The sequence below is a fragment of the Diabrotica virgifera genome, chromosome 1 (genome assembly GCF_917563875.1).
Source record: "Diabrotica virgifera virgifera chromosome 1, PGI_DIABVI_V3a".
Taxonomy (NCBI): Eukaryota; Metazoa; Arthropoda; class Insecta; order Coleoptera; family Chrysomelidae; genus Diabrotica; species Diabrotica virgifera.
This window is the reverse complement of record NC_065443.1, coordinates 185,959,546-185,985,865: the sequence shown is the minus strand read 5'-3', so window position 1 is coordinate 185,985,865 and position 26,320 is coordinate 185,959,546. Positions and strand designations below refer to the sequence as shown.

General features: G+C 33.0%; 1 long non-coding RNA gene across 2 annotated transcripts; it reads right to left on the bottom strand.

Annotated features, from left to right (window-relative positions):
* Positions 1-2,706: 2,706 nt before the first annotated feature.
* LOC126878979 (uncharacterized) lies at positions 2,707-10,851 on the bottom strand. Of its 2 annotated transcripts, none has more exons than XR_007695920.1 (2): positions 10,471-10,851; positions 2,707-3,667 (listed from the first exon to the last, which is right to left on the bottom strand). It is a non-coding gene; the product is annotated as an uncharacterized LOC126878979 (long non-coding RNA). The 2 variants fall into 2 exon arrangements; XR_007695919.1 differs by lacking the exon at positions 10,471-10,851 and adding an exon at positions 4,174-4,570.
* Positions 10,852-26,320: the final 15,469 nt, after the last annotated feature.

Genomic DNA, 26,320 nt, shown 5'->3' with positions numbered 1-26,320 from the left:
ATAAATTACAATAAAATTTTGGTTTTGAACAGTTTTATTCACGAAATAATCGCAACAAATTGCACTCGATCGCTAAAATTAATATAGAATTTTTGCCATCGTGACACTTTGAAATAATTTCACTCGCCTTCGACTCGTGAAATTAAAACTGTCAAAGTGGACAAAACTGACAATTTGGATTTAGGTTCTAGTTACATTCCACTTCAAAGTTGGATTTATGCCGTTGATTGCTTTTACTTCGGGTGAAAAACAAACGTTTAAAATAAGTCCGGAAATGTATAAATTGACTAATTATAAGCAACTTTAGTTCTATAGAGTTTCTTTATCTATTTTAATATATACCTACTTTTCAAGTCATTTGCGAGTGAAAATGTTTATTTTTAAACAAAAAACAACGTTTTCAGACGGGTTTTTCGCAAATATCTCAAAAATAAGTATTTATCGAATTAAATATTAGATATCGAAAAAATCTTTGTAGCAAAAATGTAGCTTATAAGATACAGAAAAATGGTGTTTATTCATGAAGTCAATCGACACAGTAAAAGCACAGTTGAAGCTCATGAAAAGTTATTCTTATTCGTGCAATTCCAAATAGAAAAATTCAACCTGAAATAACCAAAAAGTGAAGCAATTTTTGGAAAAAACTCATTAAAACTTTTTTTAAATGTTTCAAAAAAAGCTTTATTTTTATTTTTTATAAAAGTTTCTAGCACCAAAACTATACGAGTTACGCTCAAAAAAAAGTTTGCCCCTTTTTGGTAAAAAAAAAAAAATTGTGAAAATCTGCCCCTATTTCGCACCCCAAATAAAATTTTTCATTAGCGCTTTACCATTTACTTTAAATACTTACTGTTTATAAGATCTGTACCGTTGACCGGATCGAAGTTCTTATTTTTGAAAAAATTTGGTTTCATAGTAAAAAATGTTTTTTTATTTTGGAAAAATGCCTTTTTTCCAAAATAACTTAAAAAGTATTAGTGATACGAAAAATCTCAAAGGTCTTGCTTTTATAAATATTTTGGCTTTATTTTGTTTTTCTGTAAGACAAAAATTGGTTAAGATATGGCTGTTTGAAATTTGCATATACTCGTGATTAATGACTCGTTCAAGCCCTTTCAACTAGAACCCTTTTAAAAATAAGCATTTTGAACCGATGAAACTTACAGGTCATAGAAAAGTTAAGTAATTTGTAGGGCGATAATGAAAAATAGTTTCATTTGGGGTGCTAAATAGAGGGAGATTTTCACAATTTTTTTTTCTCTGATTTTGGCCTTGGTTTAGAACTTCAACCTTTAGCCACGTAATTGTATAACTTATCACTAAGTCAGGGGAGTAATGTGTAGTGTGTGTGTTGAGTAAGTGTCTTGTTACTTTGCAAAGTCGACGTCATTGTCTTTGCAAAGAGACGCTAATTGTATCTGAACGTCTGCGGTCCCTCCGGTGAGTACCGATCCCACAAGGACAGAAACTATATTCATCCACTAATTTATAATAAATGAAAAATTTCTGACCCTGGTGAGATTCGAACCCACAACCTTTCGGATTTTTTCGATCCAAAAGCAGGCGCTCTTACCACTGCGCCACGGAGGGAGTCTTTTCACAATTTGTTTACCAAAAAATGGGATTAACTGTATTTTGAGCGAAACTGGCTTGGTTTTGATGCTAGAAACTTTTGTAAAGAATAAAGCTTCTTTTAAACACTTTTAAAAAGTTCTAATGAGTTTCCCCGAAAAGTATTTTATTTTTTGGTTATTTCACGTTGAAATATTCGATTTGGAATTTGACGAATAAGAAAAACTTTTCATGAGCTACAACTTTTCTTTTAGTCGATAGACTTCATTTTTGTTTCATTTTTTTATAAGCTAGATACATTTTTGCTAACAATATTCTTTTCGGTCGTATACTTACTCTTTGAACTATTTGCGGAAAATCGCCTAAAGACGTGTTTTTTGTTGTTGAACAATAAACATTTGTAGGCATAAATAAGTCGAAAAGTCTTGAGTTGACCAATTCGATGGTGACACTGAAAATTACACGGTATCGCCATATTTTACGTTGATTTACTGGGCTGTAACACATATTCGCTCCGTGCATGACTGAAGCGACACCTAGCGTAGTCGCCTTGTAACAAAAATGAACTTCTGTTGGAGTGATATACTCCAACAGAAGTAATGAAAAAAAAAATGAAAAGACTAGGTAATAAAAATAGTTGTGGCTGAAAAGAAGAGATAGTGGGGTGTGTAAAGAAAAGAGTGAAGTGACTTCTACGTTGAGAAGCCGAAGTAAGAAAACAAAAAAAAAATACTACTTTGCAGTTGTACTGAAGAAAGGGGGATTAGAAGGGATAGAAGTAAAGTGGGAAGAGACAGAGGCAAACTGAATAGAGTTGGCTAGCTATAGATGCAAGAGAGCAACTTGACACTCAAGGATGGATACGGCTCGTTTGCATGCCTGTCGAAGAACAGTAGCTCTATATAGATAGTAATGATGACTAAAAGATGAAATAATAAAATAAGAATAATGTACTGAAAATGAATGGAGATGAATAATGACTAAAAACGAACAAAATAAATAAAACTAACTAACCATGGGCGCCATGAAAATGATCTTCGATCATTTTCCCAGGTATCTTACACTGCTTTCAAATATTAAATATTATATTAAACCTGTAATAATGAACATAAAGGAATAATAAAATAATTGATATACAAAATAAATACATATTTATTAAAAATAACTACTAGATTTTTGACAATCTCTGAGTTACACAAAGTGTATATCATGTGACTCTAAAATGACATAAGTTATACAAAAAGTTATCTCTAAGATAACAACAATAATGTTATCTGTTACAAAATTACAGGTATAAGTACCTCTCACTAACATATAGGGTACAAAATTACATAAGTCTTCTACCAAATGGTTATAGTACGCCTGCTACGTACAACTAAATGAAACTGACAAAGATGAAAATACTACAAATAAATAGGCCCAAGCCTCACTAAGGGAAAATACAATAATGAATAGATAAAGTTAAATATACAATTGACTAAAGTAGAAATGAAGTTGAGATAAATACCGACGATGACCTAAATTAACCGAACAAATGGAATAAAGCGAATAACAGTAAAATATTTGGGAAACAAGCTAGTAATATTAAAAAAAATAAATTTACCCGAATTACATAAACCAATATCAAAGCAATAATAAAGTATTAAAAACCTAATTTTCTCTAGGCTTATTCCTGTGCACAAGAAGTTACCGTAGATACAAAGTTTGGGAACCAAATAATCTAATATACAAATATATTAAAAAAAAAACCAGAGGTAAACTAAATCTGGAAAAAAAATTAATTAACATAGCGCATTAAACCGAGAGTCTGAAATGTAAAAAAAAACCAATAGTTACTAAAACACACTAATTGTTTCCAAACGAATCCCAATGATTCCTAAAAAGGTTGCGGTTGCATCCTAGAAAATGATGCACCAGGATGGTGCGACCCATGACTCCTGTAGGCCCAGGTGCCAAGACGAAAACTGAGCTGGAACGCTCCCATAGCTTGCTCCCAATTAGACATACTCCCATGATGACTTGACTGTGGCTGTAGTGGTTTCTCTAGGTGGTCAAATAAGGTCTATGACTTCATGGTAGGGTTTCTCCCAAATGGCTAAAAAACATTCCCAGTTTTATTTCTCATTTTAAACATGAGCAAAAAGTAAAGGGAAGAAGAAATAATTGAGGAACTTTTTAGAAGCAATAGTATAGAAAAACCGACCATTAAAACTGGAACAAAAACCAATCTCAGGTAACCTTGAACTGTTTTGAGTGTGAATACATGGACAAATGACATTGAAATGATTTATTTGAGGAAATATCTGTAAAAATATATTGAATTTATAAAATATTGGATGTTGAATAATTTAAAACCTACAGAGAAATGGTAATTATTTTCAATATTAATTTGAGGACTTCAAAAATGTTTGGTTATGTAAAACCAAAAACCACATTAATATAAAAGATCGATATAAAGATAATATAAAGATCGAAATAATCTACATCCTTCCCTTAATAGATTGACTAAGAAAGTTTAAAAATGAACCAAGTATATCTAATGTTCCATAACAAAAAACAAGGCTATACATAAAAAAATTATTATGAAAAAGTAGATCTCACCGAATGATTCCTATTTAGACTCCAACAGGAGTTGTCACCCACATGTCTCCTCACTCCAGACAATCCTTGGTGGTAACTTTTTACTTTACTTTAAATTGCTTGATGTTATAAAATAAGTTGGATGAAATCATCCGCCATTCTATATGGTACCTCTATTCGACACAACAGCCAACAGTCAAGTAAAGAACGAGAGGCGCTTCTCCGCCAAGGTAAACGTCAAACTCTCTCAGAAAACGAAATCATTCTCGATAGGTGGAGTACGTTCCATCACCGAGGTATGACGTCACCCCAGTAGTCCTATACGAGAAATTAGAGAATTTAAATGGAGACCGAGGAAAAATAATTATAATAATAATTAAAGAGCTAATTTTGTAACGTGACCGTTACAATCCCCTTCTACTCGGGAAACAAAATTTTATCCATAAAATTTTTTTTTTCTAAACTTCAAAATATTAACAACTAAATTTACAATAGTCTAACAATCCACGTTGATTCGCAAGATTACTTCTAAATATAAACTAATGATCAAGGAAAAATAAATATATGACTCAAATTCATACTAAAATGTTACTGTTACTCTCTGCTACCAAATATTGACATAATATTGCTTAAAAGTCAAAACAGAACTAAATATTGCACTAAAGTTCATAATAATGCTAAGTGTCGAATTGGGCACTAAAACCAAAATTGAACTATCCATGGACATCAGATTTATAAAGGATATATCCAAGGACGGAACAACCAGGAAAAGGTGTGAGCCAATTCGAACCATATCACAAGAAAATATATCAAAGTGAATAAAAAAAACAGTAACTAAAATAAGTAAAGAATTGAACACTTTATCCAAAACTGAACTAACAATGGACACCAGATTCATAATAGTATATCCAGAGAAGAACAATCAGGAAGATTTATGGAACAATTCTCACTAATGCCAAATAATACCAATAATAAACATACCAAAGGAATCCAAAACTCAATAATCAAAATAAATGTGGAATCGGACACTTAATCCAAAGTCGGACTATCAGTGGACACCAGATTCATAAAAGGCATATCCAAAGAAGAACGACCAGGCAAATTTATGGACCAATTCACACCAATACTAAACCACATAAACAGATCAGGTCTACGTACACTCACATCCGGTGATACGAACCTATCCAACTAAATACACCAAATAAATGAAGAATCGGACACTTATCCAGAATCGGACTATCAATGGACACCAGATTTATATAGGAGTATATCCAAAGGAGAACGATCAGGCAAATTTATGGACCAATTCTTACTAATACTAAATAAACTAAATTATTGGATCCAATGGTAACTAATACTGAACAAAATAACTAAATTAGGTCTACATACACCCTCATCCGGTAATATGGACCTATCCAAACTAAGTAATCAAAATAAGTCAGAATAAATTACTAACAGACTAAGTAACAGAGATGTAACCAAACTAAATCAAAGGTATACTGACTGTATACTGTATACTGACTAAATCAAAGGTATATCACTGTAGGTATACCTACAGTGTACTGACTAAAATATTATAGAAACTACATAAACTTAATTCGTGCTGGTATTCGCGAATTATAGCATGTTGCTACAACAGATGTATGAGAATAACCAGACTCAGATAAAGTACTAATAACGTAAGAATAAGTAAGAAAGAAAAAGAATAAATGATGAACTCATAAGTTTTATGACACTATGATAAGTGATAGGAAAAAAAATATGTGATAAGTGATAGGAAAAAAAATTGACGAGAACGGGCAACCAATTTTAATTAAAACTGCAGATTCATGCGCTCTCACATACGTGGAATTATTCAGGAAATGTTCCAAAATCTAAATAACAAAACTAATGCCTAAGGAAAGAAGTGGGAATATACTCAAATGAATAACTCATTTGTCTAAACACTCCAAATACTGAATTAATGAACCTACTATGTATAGGTATAGTCAAAGCTTTGATCGATGAATACGTGCACACTAGGATATTTATCCCTCATCAGTCAAAGTTCCACATACATACTATGAAGTACGAGACATAATACAAATTAAATAAACCTCCCTATCAATTTGTAACAAAAACTGGAATAAGTGGACTAATTACAGGAGAATGGTTAGGAACTGATGATGAATAGACATCTGCATACTCTGCCATGAGGACATAGATTACGAAACCGGATAGCAATGGCCAATTGCTGAATTTCGAACCCACGTACTCACTCACTAGCATTAACAGAGTAAGGACAGGCTAGTCCACAAGAAGAAATCAATAAAAGACTTAAGAAACCATACATACTCACATCAACATTCCAACCTAATTCCAGAATCATAGTGTGTAGGATAGAAGGATATAAATTATTATAAAGTGTTTAAGATATTGGAGACAAATGTTAATAGAGTAACCCAATAACAAATTAAAAACCACATCTTTCCAATATGGCAAATTCATAACTAGATATAAAAATAATATAAAAAAAATAGTAGGTACCTAATCAAATATTCAAAAATATATAACACATAGGTAATCTGACATATGTAGTGCATAACATATAGTTCCATAATAATATCCATATTAACCAAGAGAAGGTACTTGTATGAGTTCACCTATCCAAATATATAAATATATAATACTCAACAACCCTTCTAACTTAGGGGTTAGGTGTGCAAAAACTAGACAAAAATACAGGTGAAGTTTTTATTAATTGGATAATCCTACTGACAGGATTAGCAATTAATAATATTGACTCATAATAATAATTAAAATGCACCATACCTAATACCAAAAAAAATAAACTCATACATAAAGTACTACATAATAATTAAATTAATAAGTAATAAATAAAAGTCATCAACAACAAAGCCAAAGATGAAATCAAGCAATGTATGTAGGTACCTGCATTATCAGATGACGAAAAAAAATATCAGACTAAAATTTCTAACCATACTAAAGATTGAGCTAAGCTAAAGACAAACAGAAGAAGAGATTAGCTTGAACAACACTGTTAAGGTAATCTTCTTCTGAAGACTGTTCTATAACTTAGTAGGAAAATAGTATCAATGTTTCCTAACTAATAAAGAATTTATATTTAAATCTCAACCTAAAGTATCTGATTTCTATGAGCATTATATTATGGTACCCACATTGATATAATATTATTATCAACAATAATAAAACTAGAAACTGAGATGGATAATGGAACTACTTTACTATAAAATAATTATAATTGTTATGTTTAACACTACCAATTAAAGAAAAATAATTTGGATGACCATCTGTAATCATCCGAAGAATGCGAATTCAACGTATCATGTGTAGAAGCTAATGTTGTGGACTGATTGTGCTTTGTGGTGTGTGCCTGTCTTACCAAACAACCCAAATATCAAAAATAACAAATATAAAATATAATCTAAAGTTTGTAAGACAAAGATACATATGGAGAAAATATTAGCGACACACCAACAAATCAAAATGCCAGCAAAATATATAAATAATCAAATCAATAAAGTAAATAAAGTACCTAAATCCTGAAAATAATTTCTAGTTAGGTGTAAAATATAACCATACTAGAAAAAAAATATATGCATATAGTCAATAATTAATTGTACGTGCAAACATACTACCATTGGTAGAAGGACTAAAAATCCATAATAATAGAACATAATGTCAGTCATGTATACTCATTCTAAATACACAAATAAGTTTCCAATAAAAATACAAAATTCAAACTAAAATATGAGCTGTACCACTAAAACTAAAAATGAGGTATCGAAATCAACTAATCAAAACCAAAAGCAGCATAAGTCTACCTGTTTAGTATTCGTAAAGTTTTAAAGACCAAAAATAAATCAGAAGTAACATGTATACAAAGATATCAAAAGTTAATAAAACAGAAAATTACAATAAAAGAAAATTGAACTAAAAGAACTACTGTCTTAGAACCATAAAACGGTTGGCCCCACGTTGGGCGCCAGTGTAACAAAAATAAGAAAACTTCTGTTGGAGTGAAAGTAAAAAGAAAGATATACTCCAACAGAAGTAAGGAAAAAAAGGAAAAGACTAATGTACTTTCTAGTTGTGGCTGAAAAGAAGATGTAGTGGGTGAGTGTAAAGAAAAGGGTGAAGTGACTTCTACGTTGAGAAGCCGAAGTAAGAAAACAAAACGCCCCACGTTGGGCGCCAGTGTAACAAAAATGAACTTCTGTTGGAGTGATATACTCCAACAGAAGTAATGAAAAAATTAAATACTACTTGTGTAACAAAAATAAGAAAACTTCTGTTGGAGTGAAAGTAAAAAGAAAGATATAGGTACTCCAACAGAAGTAAGGAAAAAAAAGAATTATGGTAGCTATTCTGAAAATATAACTGAAGGGGCTTCAGCGTTGAAGCCGAAGTAATAAAAAATAAAAAAAATACTACTTTGCAGTTGTACTGAAGAAAGGGGGATTAGAAGGGATAGAAGTAAAGTGGGAAGAGACAGAGGCAAACTGAATAGAGTTGGCTAGCTATAGATGCAAGAGAGCAACTTGACACTCAAGGATGGATACGGCTCGTTTGCATGCCTGTCGAAGAACAGTAGCTCTATATAGATAGTAATGATGACTAAAAGATGAAATAATAAAATAAGAATAATGTACTGAAAATGAATGGAGATGAATAATGACTAAAAACGAACAAAATAAATAAAACTAACTAATCATGGGCGCCATGAAAATGATCTTCGATCATTTTCCCAGGTATCTTACACTGCTTTCAAATATTAAATATATTAAACCTGTAATAATGAACATAAAGGAATAATAAAATAATTGATATACAAAATAAATACATATTTATTAAAAATAACTACTAGATTTTTGACAATCTCTGAGTTACACAAAGTGTATATCATGTGACTCTAAAATGACATAAGTTATACAAAAAGTTATCTCTAAGATAACAACAATAATGTTATCTGTTACAAAATTACAGGTATAAGTACCTCTCACTAACATATAGGGTACAAAATTACATAAGTCTTCTACCAAATGGTTATAGTACGCCTGCTACGTACAACTAAATGAAACTGACAAAGATGAAAATACTACAAATAAATAGGCCCAAGCCTCACTAAGGGAAAATACAATAATGAATAGATAAAGTTAAATATACAATTGACTAAAGTAGAAATGAAGTTGAGATAAATACCGACGATGACCTAAATTAACCGAACAAATGGAATAAAGCGAATAACAGTAAAATATTTGGGAAACAAGCTAGTAATATTAAAAAAAATAAATTTACCCGAATTACATAAACCAATATCAAAGCAATAATAAAGTATTAAAAACCTAATTTTCTCTAGGCTTATTCCTGTGCACAAGAAGTTACCGTAGATACAAAGTTTGGGAACCAAATAATCTAATATACAAATATATTAAAAAAAAAAACCAGAGGTAAACTAAATCTGGAAAAAAAATTAATTAACATAGCGCATTAAACCGAGAGTCTGAAATGTAAAAAAAAACCAATAGTTACTAAAACACACTAATTGTTTCCAAACGAATCCCAATGATTCCTAAAAAGGTTGCGGTTGCATCCTAGAAAATGATGCACCAGGATGGTGCGACCCATGACTCCTGTAGGCCCAGGTGCCAAGACGAAAACTGAGCTGGAACGCTCCCATAGCTTGCTCCCAATTAGACATACTCCCATGATGACTTGACTGTGGCTGTAGTGGTTTCTCTAGGTGGTCAAATAAGGTCTATGACTTCATGGTAGGGTTTCTCCCAAATGGCTAAAAAACATTCCCAGTTTTATTTCTCATTTTAAACATGAGCAAAAAGTAAAGGGAAGAAGAAATAATTGAGGAACTTTTTAGAAGCAATAGTATAGAAAAACCGACCATTAAAACTGGAACAAAAACCAATCTCAGGTAACCTTGAACTGTTTTGAGTGTGAATACATGGACAAATGACATTGAAATGATTTATTTGAGGAAATATCTGTAAAAATATATTGAATTTATAAAATATTGGATGTTGAATAATTTAAAACCTACAGAGAAATGGTAATTATTTTCAATATTAATTTGAGGACTTCAAAAATGTTTGGTTATGTAAAACCAAAAACCACATTAATATAAAAGATCGATATAAAGATAATATAAAGATCGAAATAATCTACATCCTTCCCTTAATAGATTGACTAAGAAAGTTTAAAAATGAACCAAGTATATCTAATGTTCCATAACAAAAAACAAGGCTATACATAAAAAAATTATTATGAAAAAGTAGATCTCACCGAATGATTCCTATTTAGACTCCAACAGGAGTTGTCACCCACATGTCTCCTCACTCCAGACAATCCTTGGTGGTAACTTTTTACTTTACTTTAAATTGCTTGATGTTATAAAATAAGTTGGATGAAATCATCCGCCATTCTATATGGTACCTCTATTCGACACAACAGCCAACAGTCAAGTAAAGAACGAGAGGCGCTTCTCCGCCAAGGTAAACGTCAAACTCTCTCAGAAAACGAAATCATTCTCGATAGGTGGAGTACGTTCCATCACCGAGGTATGACGTCACCCCAGTAGTCCTATACGAGAAATTAGAGAATTTAAATGGAGACCGAGGAAAAATAATTATAATAATAATTAAAGAGCTAATTTTGTAACGTGACCGTTACAGCCTGCAATTTTTGGCGAACACAATTTGACGTTAAACATATGATAGACATAAATGACATATTTGACGTTAATGTAATATTTTTATTTACCATTTTTGATATTATATTTTGTCGTTTGTATCAAACGACAGTAGTTCGAGTGTCAAATAAACGTCAAATTCAAAAACAGATGTTTGAAAACTCCCTGAAGAAAATAAATATCAATTTTAAGGGTTTTTCTTCACGTTTTCGTTATAGTTTAGTTGTCGGTGTTAATATTAACTAAATGTACATCGAAAGCAATTAGACAGTTTAAATTATTATTACCAGATTTTAACATTAGCTGGTCTATCGAACTATTACTTTTGGGAACAAAAAATAGAAATAGATGACAATAGGGATAGGAATATATCACAAGATCGGGGAAGGAAAGAAAGTCAGTATGAAAATATAAAAATAAATAATAAATATCAAAACGGCAATAATCAGGTAAGCGAAATATCCATTGAAAAAAATTATTATTATTCAATCATTATTCGCCAAAGTTATCATATTTCGCCGCTACGGGCGCTGGCACAGTTTCGTGTATACCCACCATGGTCACGCACGGAGCCCATAGGTATTTGTTACACATGTCGCATTTAGTAATTTTTTAAAGGGGCCCCATTTCCAATTCTGCGGGGGGGGGCCCGACGGAGTTTGTTACACCACTGCCCAGTTCCATTTCCAGTCTGCTTATTACTGAATTGTTAATATTCTTTTATGATAATTACATACATTTAAGTTACTGAAAATTTAACAAGCCTAATTTTTTTTCTTAAATTGGATTTAAAAAAATTCTCTTCGTCGGGAAATCAAACTTCAGTCATCCACGCGAAAAGTTAAAAAAGACAAAGTCAACCACACGTTTCAGGTAAACCAAAATAATAGCTAGATCGTTTTAGGTCGATTCACAGACACCCGTGACGTGACCGTTCCTTAGCCATGACGTGACCGTACCGTGTCCGTGATGTTACCGTGGCGTATCCGTGATGTGACCGTGAACGTAAAATGTCCGTGATGTGAACATAATTCCATCGGCAACCTAAAGATATTCTCTTGGGAAAATAAACGGCCCAATTCGCACACGCCCGGCACAGAGGTCAGACAGTGGTATCAGTGTTGTCTACGTCACCGTACCGTAAAGTAAGATTTCTCGCCGACGATATTTTTATTTTCATTGCCTCACCTCGGTTGCATTCTTTAAAATTAATGACGTGATGTTGTAGTGCAGTCACTGAAGGTGGATATGAGCTATTACCTCGGATTTCGATGAACCTCCATCGATGTGCATGAAAATTGGTGAGTGGTTAGAAGATATCTCAAGGAACAAAGGTGAGATGGTGCCAACTTGCGCTTCTACCTTGGGGGTGGATGCCACCCTTTCTCGGGGGTGAAAATTGTTTTATTAAAAATAACCCCATAATTCGATAGAGCGACATATTCTAAGCAAATTTGTTATATAAAGTTAATAAAATAAATCAAAACTTTAAGTTATTAAAGATCAAAGATTTTAATTTTTTTTGATTAACTATTTATATGGGAAATAAGCCACAATTAAATTAAAAAAAAAATATTAACGTTTCGACGCCCAAATCGGGTGTCGTTGTCAAAATACAAAATACTACTAAATTAAACAAAAATGTTGTTGCTAAGTAAAATATTCTTCTAATAATTTATTTAATCTGACTCATTTATATTGGCAATTCAGACATATATTATACATTTTAAAGTAGAAGACTTTAAAATAATATTGCCAATATATATGAGTTACGTTCCTGGGACGACTTTACTGAAAGATAGTTCATTCGATTACATGAAATCAACCATCAACCCCAACTCAATCAACGTTAATAAAAATTTTTTTCAATTTAATTGTGGCTTATTTCCCATATAAATAGTTAATCATACAAATGCCACAAGGAACAACATTTTAATTTTTCGTGAGAAAAATGCATGTTTGTAACCGATTTTTCATAAATAACTCAAAAACTATAAGTTTTTTCAAAAAAGTTATTATTAACAAAATTGAAGCTAATAAAAAATTAAATAAACTTCTTACTAGAAAAACCTTATTATGTTAAACGAAAGTGAGTTATAGGTAATTAAATGTATATTTTTTTCGGCGAAGACCCAAATCTAAGTATCCAAGCTTAACCCGCGAGCAGTCGGGGTTAAATCTAACATTTTATCCTTTTTCGCGTTAACTTGATAAAACATTTTGCAATTCTTAAAACATTTCGTAAGTGCCTCGAGGAAGCGTGTAGTAATGCGTAGGTATTTTTTTTTCTTCTTCTTTTTGTGGAATTTATGGCTTTGGGGAGACCCAATGAGCTTTAGTAATTGTTAGAAATAATATTTCTAACATAGCAAGTAAATAAAAATACTATAAAATAAAAATTTGTTGTAAATTCGTATTTAAATTCGTATTGTGAGATAAAATCTAACGCGAGCGCGACTGCTCCCGGAAAGGGAAAATGATGCGTTTTATAACATAAACTTATTAAATATTTGTCAAAGTACTTAGAAATACCTATCAAATGAGCCCCCGAACAAGTTGATATAATTAAAATTTATGCACCAAAATTTTTTCAAAACTTATCTTTTAAAATTTTTTCCAAAAATGTTATTTTTTTTAATAACTCCGTTAATTTTTATGACATCAGGTTAACCTATAAACCATTTGAAAGCATATTACAAGGTCTATTAACCCACGGTAAAATTAGTCTTTTAAACCACTTACATTTTTAAAAATAAAAGATTAAAGTCCGCGGTTACACGGTTCTCGCAGCAAAATTTAAGCTTTAAACTTTTCTATCTTGGTTAATTTTTACCTTAAAGAAATAGTAAAACAGGTAGAATGTTTGATACCGAAATAAGTAAAATTTGGTTATATATAATTTTTTCCATATATTGCCTATTTTTGGAGTTATTATCAAAAGGAAACGAAAATTATGATACTTTTAAAGAGTCTGATTTTTTTAAATTATATCTTTTTTTTCACAAATATTCATTCTAAACCGGTCAAAATTTTAGAAATCATTACTTACTCCAATATAAAGAAATTTTTGTAAAGATTACTATAAATTTTAATTTTTGTGAAAATGGTGTAGGTATGTTTTATTTTTCACTTTTTTCTAAGGAAATCTAAAGGGTATTTTCATCATAACTTGCTTAATTTTGATGCTATTAACGTCTTCTGGGGCTTATTTGATAGGTATTCCGAAGTGATTTGACAAGTATTTAATAGGTATATTTTATAAAATGTATCGTTTTCGCTTTATTTAATCTTGAATACTTAGATTTGGGTACTCGACGAAAAAAATATACATTCAATTACCCATAACTCACTTTAAATTAACAACAGTTTAGTTCTTTAGCGAGAAGTATATTCAATTTTTTATTATCTTTAATTTTGGTAAGAATAACTTTTTTGTAAAAGCTTATAGTTTTTGAGTTATACGTGAAGAACAGCTTTAAAACATGCATTTTTTTTGCTAGAAAATAAGATCTTTGATCTTTAATAACTCAAAAAGTATTGAATAATGTTTATTACTTTATATAACAAATTTTGCTTAGAATGTGTCTCTCTATCGATTTGTGGTATTATTTTTAATAAAATAATTTTTACCCCCCAGAAAAGGTGGCATCCACCCCCAGGGTAAAAGCGCAAGTTATCATCATATCACCTTTATTCCTTGAGGTATCCTTTAACTACTCACCAATTTTCATGAAAATCTATGAAGGTTCAACGAAATCGGAGGTGAACACCTTCGGTGACTGCACTATTGATAATTATTCTGAGACATTCCGGAATATTAAAATCATAAGTGTATAGATGTTACAGTTCAAGTTGATTCTCAACTCCAACTGAAACGAGCAGTAAAAGTTGATTTTAAAAATTTAAATCAATTTTTACCAGTTGGAGTTGACTCTTCCTGGATCGATTCAGTAAATGTTGATTATACGAGAATCTCAAGTGCATTTTTGATGAGTGTGCGTTTCTTTGTTTTGGCCGTTTCAACTACTTATTAGTATAGTCTGTAACGTCGCCCCCGTTAGGTAAATTATTCTTATTCGATTTTTTGCACAAACTTACTCAAAGAAATACATCCGTATAACAATCCCTATAACAAATACACAGGGTGTCACACGGTACCGCGGTCGAAAAATTGTTTAACAAATTTCAGTAAAGTCAGTAAAGTGACTCTTTATCGAACGAGTCTGATATTACGAGCAGAGGAACAGACGCGTTCGATAAAGAGTATTGAGGTGGTGCGTACAAAATTGTATCGTCAATCATAAAAAACATTAACACCTACTTACAACTTTGAGGAAATTTTTTTAATTTTAGACGAAATAAAAAATTCGTATAACAGTAATGACAGTAATGACAGATGACTTTTGCATGATGGCCGGTTTTGATGTTTAATCGATAGTTATCAATATTGTATACCTACCTAATTACTAAATCTGTAAAGTTTTGATTTATTTTGTATGAATATAATTGCGAAACACTACAGAATTTTACTTTTTGACATAAATTTTATTAATAATAAGATAAATTTTGTACAATATTTTTAATAATTAAAGTAAATAAATTTTAATTTCACTCAAATAAAGAATCGATTGCTGCCATTGACCACTTACATTCAAACTCAGTTACCTAATTTGATTAATTATTGCGGCAGGTAAAGTAACATTCTTCTTTCAATACAACAAAGTGTTACTTTACTGCCGAAAATGAGGGCAAATGAGTACAATAATGAATGATTTTAGTGAAGTTTGGCGATAAACAATGATTTTAAACAAATTCGCAAAAATACATAATTTTTTCACTTCGTACAAATTTTTTTTTAGATCCATTGGGCCTTTTTTTTTCTCTAAAATTGACTGTTGTTGAGTTATTAGCGACTTAAAATTTGAAAAACGCCAAAATAACCATTTTCAAGGTTTAATAACTCGGTTAAAGATAATTATTGTGAAAGTCGAGCGAGCGGTCGTGGAGTAACGGCATAATCGCTGGCCTCATACGCCAGTGCACATGGGTTCGAGCCCTGCTAAAGACAAACAATTTTCATTTTCAATAATGACACGAGCCGTCTCACCGTGCCTCGGAGAGCACGTTAAGCAGTCGGTCCCCCTGGGCTAGTGTACATCGACACTAGTTACTTGAAACAGGGTTAAAGTTGTAATTGGCGCCGGAACTGTCCGAAAGGCAAAAATGCCATACGATATTATATATTGTGAAAGTCAGAAACTAAAAAAAAAATAAAGATTAAAGCTACCTCTGTAAGATCCCGAAGAAATTTTTGTCATTATTTCATTAACCCATTTAGCGCCAAAGGTGCGAAAACGCACCATTTTCTTGTAGAATTTTTTTTGACAATTCGTTAATTTTTTTTTAAATCTTTGTATTTTTTAAGTAACCACAAGATATAAGTGTAACTAAATTTAATTTTGTTTAATTTCCAAACTCGTGCTTTCATCACAAAAATATTTTCTAAATGTCCGACATTTTCAATCCTTCGACACAACTTTATTTTTACTGTAGTAATTTTATTGGCATAACACTTTTATGGTCAAATAAATTAAAACATTATTTTTTTAACCTATTTGTACACCAATTGTTATAAAAATACAAAAAAAATATTTTCTGAGTCATCAAATCTCGTGTTTGAAAATAATGGTTCGATAACGAACCATTGGCGGAAGTCGACATATAAATCCTGTCTGATCAGGAATAAGTCAAGGTGATGCACAGGCAGTAATTTGTTGGGATATTTCTTTATTATGTGTAAAAACACGTATCCACTAGGCTTGCGCTCCGAGCTCCTTCAACTGCTCCACATAGTGGACACGCTTGGCGCTCCCCGACTGTGCAATTGTGCGCACTCTGCCTCGGCGCTCCAATCTGTGGACAATTTATATGTAAGGGAGCACATACCGTATCGATTGGAGCAGTTGCAGGGAGCGCGGAGCGCAAGAAGTTCGTGAACATAGTGGATGGTTGGCGCTCTCGGACCATGCAACAGTGTGCGCTCCTCCTCAACGGTCCAATAGGTGGCGGTTTATATGTAGAGGAGCGCATGCATGTAGATGGGAGCAGTTGCAGGGAGCGCGGAGCGCAAGAAGTTTGTGAACATAGTGGATGGTTGGCGCTCCCGGACCGTGAAACAGTGCGCGCTCCGCCTCGGCGTTCCAATTGGTGTCGGTTTATATGTAGAGGAGCGCATACCGTATCGATTGGAGCAGTTGCAGGGAGCGCGGAGTGCAAGAGGTTCGTGAATATATTGGATGGTTGGCGCTCCCGGACCGTGCAACAGTGCGCCAACGACCGTGCGGCAGTGCCTCGGTGGTCCAATATTACGAACGTAGTGGATACGTACCTTTAGAAAGACGGGTAGTCTGGTATTCAGTTTTGTTATAATCTAGTGTGGGGGAGGGGGCTACATAAGGGAGGCTGTGTAGTGTTGTAGACAATAAGTCGATTTGTCGAATTTATGCAACTGGCACAGTGCAAGATACAGGATTGGAAAGTGTAAACTGGAAATATCTAAAATAATTTCTAAAAAAGATAGAGGGCCGTTCGACTTCGTTTTTGAGAAAGAAGCTGAAGAAGGTGTAGGCAATGTTCTAACCATACTATTTTTGTTTATCAAAACTTCCAGGTCCATTTACACTCTAAATGTTTTGAGACTTTTCACAAAAAATAAAATTGTGTATTTCAATTTTTATATCTCATTTCCGCCAAAGGTTCGAAAACGAACCATTTTGTTGTTGTGACACCTGCCATTATCAAAGTGTAAAATAATTTTTTTACGAATGTTTAAGTTTATTTTACTCTAGTTAATCAAATATATTACATATTATTGCAGTATTTCTTTGCTTGGCGGTTAATGGGTTAATAAGATATTATTTTTATTTATCAACAATGAGCGCTAACCGTGTATTGAGGCGGTCGTCAATGTGAGTGCGAGTGAGATTCACTATTGGACGACTGGAATGGTGCATCTCTTTAGCACTCACCATTGACGGCCGCCTAATACGCACTTAGCGCTCATTGTTAATAATTAAAGATAAAGCTTAGTAATAAAATAGTGACAAAAATTTCTGCTGGATCTTGTAGAGGGGGCTATAAACTTTGATTTGGTCACTTTCTGACTTTCATAATAATGGATTTTAACCGAGTTATTAAGCCTTGAAAATGGCTATTTTCGCATTTTTCAAATTTTAAATCGAGTATAACTCGACAACAATGAATTTTAGAGAAAAATCACAAAATACCTTTTTTTGATCAGAATAACCCAAATGATCTAAAAAAAAATTGTTCGAAGTGAAAAACTTATTTTTGTGAATTTGTCTAAAAAAATTGTTTAAACAATTTATCGATCAAGGTACTGCCTGGCACCCAGTAGATTTGTTATAAGGACCTCTTTTTGAGTAAGATTGTGCAAAAAATTCGAATAGGAGTAATTTACCTAACGGGGGCGACGATACAGCCTAGACTAATTTGAACATATTCAGTAACATTTAATTTCTAGAATCGGCTGTTTGTGTGAATCAGAATCAACTTTTACTAAATGGCATTGGGAAGAGTATACTTTTCCTAGTTGGAGTCTACTTTTACTAGTAAATGTTGAATATAAATCTTCATTTTATATTTATAATCAACTTTTACTGAAACCAGCCGTTAGAGTTGACTCCAACTAGTTGGAGTCAACTCCAACTGGATAATCAACTTGAACTGTAACATAGATATACAGTGCTAGTCAAAAGTCCGTACCCCCCCTCGTAACTTTTGACCGGTTATACTTATAATAGTGAAATTTGGAGGAAGGAAATGAACGGACGTAGGCTTCTTAACTAGTCATGACAGGTGACGTAAAAGTGACAGATGACTTTACAGCGCCACTGTGACAGATAATTTTAAATGGTACCCCATGGTAAGCGATACCTCGTTTGATAGGTATTGAAAATACCCTTTCAGCTATACTAATTTTGTTTGAGTTTAAGCTCATTTGGATGAATAAATGAAATGATAAAAAATTGTAGTTTCGCATTTAATTAATAAAAATTCAAACCTCCGCCTATGGTTACTTGTCAAAAAGGTTGACGATGACGTAAAAACTACTAGAGATCTGAAAAATATCAACTTTTTTGACAAAATAACCATGGGCGGACATTTGAATTTTTAATAATTAAATGCGAAATTACAAAGTTATATTTATTTCATTTATTCACCAAAATCAAAATTAACTTAAACCCAAAAAAATTAGTACGACTGAATAGATATTTTCAATACCTTTCAAATGAGGTGTCACTTGCCATAAGGTCCCATTTAAAATTATTGGTCACAGTGGCGCTGTAAAGCCATCTGTCACTATTACGTCACCTGTCATGACTAGTTAAAAAGCGTACGTCCGTTTATTTCCTCCCTCCAAATTTCACTATTATATGTATAACCGTTCAAAAGATACGAGGGGGGGTACGGACTTTTGACTAGCACTGTATAATGTAATATTACAGTCTACAGCAAGGTTGCCACGATGTTTGAATAACGTCAAATATGATTTTAGTTCTGTAAAAATTACATACCAGGCGATAAGAACTATTCACTCCAAAAACCTTTTGATGCCATCCCGACATGGTAAACATTTGATCTTATTTAGTTTACCCTCAAAATCAACACCGAAGGTGTGAAATATTTTAGAGATATTTTTATGTTCATTTGAAACGTCATATCGACTCACACACAAATTGTGGCTTATTCGCACATAAAATAGTAAATTCCTTAAGATGCCACAAGAAAATACCTTTAAAACAATACCAAAATAAGATGTAGAAGAGATACAAGACAGAGACATGAGGAGCTGAGTATCAAAGACGGACTACTCCATTTTGTACTTTTTTCAGGAAAGCTGAAAAACTGTAGCGCCTTATATTCTCGACATCCAATTGTGATTTTTTTTATGAATATACTTCTAGCGTCTCTGAATACTTCTGAATAACGAAAATGTAAATATATTTATGGTTTATTCCCTAAAATTAATAAAGAAAATGGAGTTGGCCGATCTTGCAACCAAGCTCTGGAGCTGTCCGTTTTTGAACCCAATGTTGACCATCTTTGTCAAATAATCTCTTCCTGGCTTAATTTTTAGGTGCTTCAACTACGTTCACTTGCATTTTTCGGAAAAATACCGCGAAAATATTTAAAAAACACACAAAAACGGTTAAAATAACGTCGTAAACTGTTGCAAACTTAAAACGCAATGGCCACTCTCAGTAGGTTTATTCTAGTGCGCATGACAACGTGACGGAAATACTACCATTCGATTGGCTGTAACGGAGTAGTCCGATTCTGCTACAAAATCAAGTTGGAGCTGTCCGTTTCTGAAACTGATGCTCGTTTTAAAATGCAATTTTTTGCATTTTCTAGCCGCTTTTGAAACTAAAGCAATTCAGATTTGGATTCCTCGGAAAAAATCCTATAAGACTGTACCTTTAACTCAATTTTGAAAAAAATGGAGTTATCCGTCTTTGATACTAAGCTCCTCACATGTCTAATCTACAATTACTAAACGTTCGTAAGTTTCCTCTGGATCGCGGAAGGTTAGTCAAAATGGAAAATTTCAATAAACAATAACGCGCAGCGCACACACCGCATATCTATACGCACCTTTAGGTATGTGTTTTTTGAGATGCTTAAATTTATATAGGACTAGCTGACCCGGCGAACTTCGTACCACCTTAGAAATATATAAAATTTACTAAAGTTCACATGCTTTTTAGTTCCAAAAAATTGCGCTTTGTTTATCGTCATGGTAAAAGGCAAGGGCACGGCACATTGTAGATATCTGAAATCAAATGGCAAATCTGTTGGAATCATGGGAATACGCGGGACAAAGACATCCTCTCCTTTGTATTTCTCCTTGGTGATTGTGGCCCAGCAAATTAATAATAAATTTACTTGAGAGTTACATTGAGAAAGTAAACTACCAATTAATCGCCACTACTACTTTCGATACATAAACAACTATATTGCTGTTTACTGAGTAAGAAGTGACACCGTTAGACGCCTGGTGGGATGACTGGTCTTTCAACTGATAATTATTACTGGTCAGTTATCGAACTCGGTTAAAAATTATTAAGTTACTAATCTGGCGATTAACAAATAAGAGTAGGTCATAAAAGGGCAAAAATTCAGTGATGTATTTATTTTTTAATTATTCTTGTTCCTTTGACACCATAAACCTGGATTGTTCTCTGCCTGTATAGTTATGTCCTTGTCCATTGTCGTACATTCATAGTTTTTAGGTCGTCTTCAACGTCAAACAACCATATGGTTCTAGGCCTTCATTTATTTCGTTTTCATGTCGACATCTATTGTAATATTTTCGTTATTGTTTTTGTATCTTCTTGTCTCTAGAGATATACCAGCCATAACAGTCTTTCACTTCTCACGAATTTTACAATATCGTACCCTCCATTGAATTCATTAATTTCGCCGATTCTCGATACTCGCGGAGTTGGCATCTAGGTTCATGACTTTAATTAATATCATCATATGATCAAATGCATAGTTTGCGAGTCTATAAGGAACATACATACATACATACAAACATTCATTTTTATTTATATAGAAGAGGTAATATTTAGATGGTTGTTAAAAAATATCGGTCGGTGATAGAAAAGTGAAAATTTAGGGTTGAATGCATCTTTTGGTTCTACATCATATAAAATTAAAAAAGAACAGTTTGTCCAAAAAAATAAAAAATAATTATGGGGGGCAAGCCCCTATTTTAACTTAGTTTGGTCGTACCAACTCAGAAACCATCCCGGGTTCATGTACAACAACTTCGATTAAGGTTATCATACGATCAAATGCATAGTTTGCGAGTATATAAGGAACATACATACATACATACATACAAACATTCATTTTTATTTATATAGGTACTCGTAGAAGAGGTAATATTTAGATGGCTATTAAAAAATAACGGTTGGTGATAGAAAAGTGAACATTTAGGATTGTATGTATCTTTTGATTCTACATCATATAAAATTAACAAAGAACAGTTTGTCCAAAAAAATAAAAAATAATTATGGGGGGACGAGCCCCCTTTTTACTTAGATTGGTCGTACCAACTCAGAAACCATCCCGGGTTCATGTACAACAACTTCGATTAAGGTCATCATACGATCAAATGCATAGTTTGCGAGTCTATAAGGAACATACATATATACATACATACATACAAACATTCATTTTTATTTATATACAGTGATCAGCGCGCTAATATATATTCTTCTGATATATATTCTTCTTTCAAAGTGGAAATCTCGAAAGCAAACTACAATAAGGCGTTGGATGCCTCGATTTGGCCAAACAAAGCCTGTATACGAAATTTTTTTCAATTGAGGAAAAAGAAAGAGCAAATCGAGTAGAAGTATCTATCGACAATGAAACAAAACATACGGCAATTTTTAAAATTATACAGTTAAATACAGCGTCTATTAGAAACAAACTTGAAAGGTTGGAAATTCTGCTTGACCAAGAAAATCCCATTGTCGTCAGTATTGCGGAGCACTGGTGTAAGCAGGATGAAATATCTCTAATGGTAACTCCGGGTTACGATCTTGTAACCAGTTATTGTCGACCTATCCATGAGCATGGCGGATCAGTTCTGTATGTGAAATGTGGGTATGAATATCAGATCATCAATGTGTGCCAGTTCGCTGTGGAGATGCATTATGAGTGCAGTGCGGTAAAAATAATGTTTTGTGAAAGAAAAGTTGCAGTCATCAGTATCTACAGGCCTCCCAGTGGAGACTTTTATTTGTTTTTGAAGCAGTTTTCCTATACGATTGAACTCTGTAATAGGTATGTTGACGATATTTTTATTTGTGGTGACTTAAACATTGATTATTTAGAAAATAGTTTATTTAAAATTCTTTTTAACGATGTTCTAATGAGCTACAATCTTAGCATAACCTCTATGGTTCCCACAAGGGTAGCGACAAATTGTTTGAACCAAACTTCTATCAGTAAGATTGACTATATTTTAACCAATACAGCTAATATACTTCAATGCAATTCTAATGTTTTTGAAGCGCATTTAAGTGACCATAGAGCAATCAGGTTGGAATTTGTAGTAGACATTAATAGTAGCTGTACTAAATCCAATGACCAGCCTAATTATAAATATTTTAGAGACTTGTCTGACAACAACCTTAAACAAATTTCTTCTGTGCTATCTGTAACTGACTTTGACGATATTTATTTAACCGATAATGTTGATAAATCCTTTGAAAATTTTATAAGTAGTTTAATATATGTATTAGATTATTGCTGTCCAGTAAAACGGTATAATATCAGTAAGCAGACTTGCAATAAAAAATGGATTACTCCGGAAGTTAAGCAGTCTAGTGTTCATTTAAAAAATGCTTACTGGCTTAATAAGGAACTAAAAGATGCCAATTCTCTTGCAAATTATAACAAAATTAAGAAAGACCACGCGGAACTATTACAAAAATCTAAATTAAAATTCCATGATCAATTGATAAATAATTCAAATAATAAAAATAAGACTGTATGGAATCTTGTTAACAAGGAAACTGGCAGGAAGTCTATCCAAAAAAACATAGCATTAAATATAGATGGTGAAAGTTGTACTGATTCTAAGCAGTTGTCTGAAGTTTTTTGTGATTATCTTGCTACAGTAACCGAAGAGAAACTGTCAAATCATTTTGGGAATTCTCGATCTAATAGTTGCACATCTTCTACTATTCTTAAAAACAGTTTCTTCTTTAGACCTGTTGTTGGTAATGAGGTAATGAATGTGATCAATAATTTAAAAAATAAAAAAGTACTGGACTTGATTCTATCTCGATACGAGTATTAAAGGCTATGTCATCTGATATAATAAACCACATTGCATATTTGATAAATTTATCAATAGGTAAAGGAGTCTTTCCAAGTATTCTAAAAAAAGCAATCGTTATTCCTATTTACAAAAAAGACGATCCGGAAGACATTTCAAATTATAGACCTATTTCCTTATTGTGTGTACTTTCCAAAGTATTTGAGAGAATTGTGTATAACCGTATGTCTGAGTTTTTGGGTAGATTTAAAATTGTAAGTGATTGTCAACATGGCTTCCGTACCGGTAGATCCACTCAGTCTGCTGCCTGCAGATTTTGTGAAAGGGTCTACAGATCTTTGGATGCAGGTGAATATGTGGCAGGTCTCTTTTTTGATCTAACCCGTGCCTTTGATTGTCTTGATAGTCGTTTTGTTAGCAATAAACTGTATAATATTGGTTTTAGAGGCATATTTTTAGATTGGCTAATCAATTATCTATCAGATAGGATCATTTCTGTTAAAATCAATGAAGTTATTTCGGAGGAACGTTTTATTAATCTGGGAGTTCCACAGGGCTCTGTATTAGGACCCCTGATTTTTTTGTTGTTTATTAACGATGCATCTAACCAGTTTGATATTTTGGACCTGACGTTATTTGCAGATGATACTTCTCTTGTGGTCTCAGCACAGACCTATGAGAAATTGGCATCTACTTGCAATAGTTTTTTAGCTCGGTTTAATGACTGGTGTCGTTCTAATAACCTAATTTTAAATGTAGACAAAACAAAAGTAATATATTTTAATAACTTAAATTCTGTTAATCCTGTACTACATCTAAGTTTTAACAATGTACTACTGGATTCCTCAAATCATACTAAATTTTTAGGTATCCATCTCGACTCAAAATTAAAATGGTCAGTTCACATAGACATGCTCAGTAAGTCCCTTAATAAGTCGTACTATGTATTATCCCGTATTAAAAATATTATGCCCATCTCTGCGCTTTTAAATGTATACTATAGCCTTGTTTATAGTAGACTTTGTTACAACATAGTTTTATGGGGGAATGCAGTCAACAGTGACAGAATATTTATAACACAAAAACGTATAATACGAAAAATGTTTGGAATTAGACCTCTTGAGAGCTGTAAGCCCATATTTATTAAGAATAATATTTTAAGTTTTCCATGTATTTATATCTTCAGAATGTTACTATATGCTGTTGATAATATTCATATGTATGACAGAAATTCTAGTTTCCACGATTATTCGACACGAGGTGGCGACTTGCTGAGGGTACCTGGTCATAGATCGAGTAAATTTGAAATGTCAGTAAAGTATATGAGCATTAGATTGTTTAACGTTTTACCAAAAAAATATAGAACAATGAATAAATATTTATTTAAGAAATCCATTAAAAGCTTATTGCTTACCAAATGTTATTATACTGTGGAAGAGTTTGTTTCGGACAGAAATATTACCTAAATGTTATCAATTCTATCTACCTTAAAATGTTTATAAAATTTATAAATGTATTAATTTTATTGTTTGTTTGTTTGTAAAACTAATGACATGTCCTATACATTGTATGTCTTAAAGGATGAATAAATATTATTATTTCCAGATTTAGCCATACGGCTCACACTCCCTCTAAGGGGAAAATTGACTCATCCCAGATACCTACGGTATCAAAAGGATTGAGCTCTGGTGGGACTCTTTCCGTGTTATCGAGCCCTAGGTGACTTGGTATGCAGGTGTATCTCCCAAAAATTTTCGTACACATCTGGCCGTTGCGAGTAGTACAGCTTTCTGCATGGTCTTGTAAAGATGTTCATTTAGACCCAGCCTTTTTATGCTTTCGAGGAGGTTCTTCGGAATGACTCCAGTAGTAGATATAACAATAGGTATCGTCTGGGTACTTTGCATTCTCCATTGCCTTCGTATTTGAATTTCTAGATCTCTGTACTTGGCGATCTTTTCAGTGAATTTACTACGTAGATTATTGTTGTTAGGTATCGCCACATCAATTAGTGTTGTTTGTCTTGTTAATTTATTAACTAGTACGAGATCTGGTCTATTATGTGCCACTGTTTGGTCTGTGAGCACAGTGCGGTCCCAGTATAGCTTGTAGTTGCCATCCTCAAGCATACTCTCAGGGACGTATTGATAATACGGGAGATGGTCCGTTTGGAGAAGTCCCAGCTTGATAGCTATCTCTTGATGAAGGATTTTTCCCACTGCGTCATGCCGTTCCTTGTATTCAGTTGCAGCAAATGCCTGGCAGCCCCCTGTAAGATGTTGGATGGTTTCTTGGGCTTGACATCCATATCGGCATCTGTCGTTTTGAACCTGAGGGTCTTTGATGATATATTTCAGGTAGTTTCTGGTTGGTATAACCTGATCCTGAATGGCCAGTAATGAACCCTCCGTTTCAGGGAACATCTTTCCTGATGTCAACCAGTAGTTCGACGCTATATTGTCGACATAATCTTGGCTGACCTCATTGGGATGTCGCCCGTGCAAAGGTTTACCCATCCAGGCGCGCACTTTTTCGTCCTTAGTAAGGTGGTTTATGCGTAG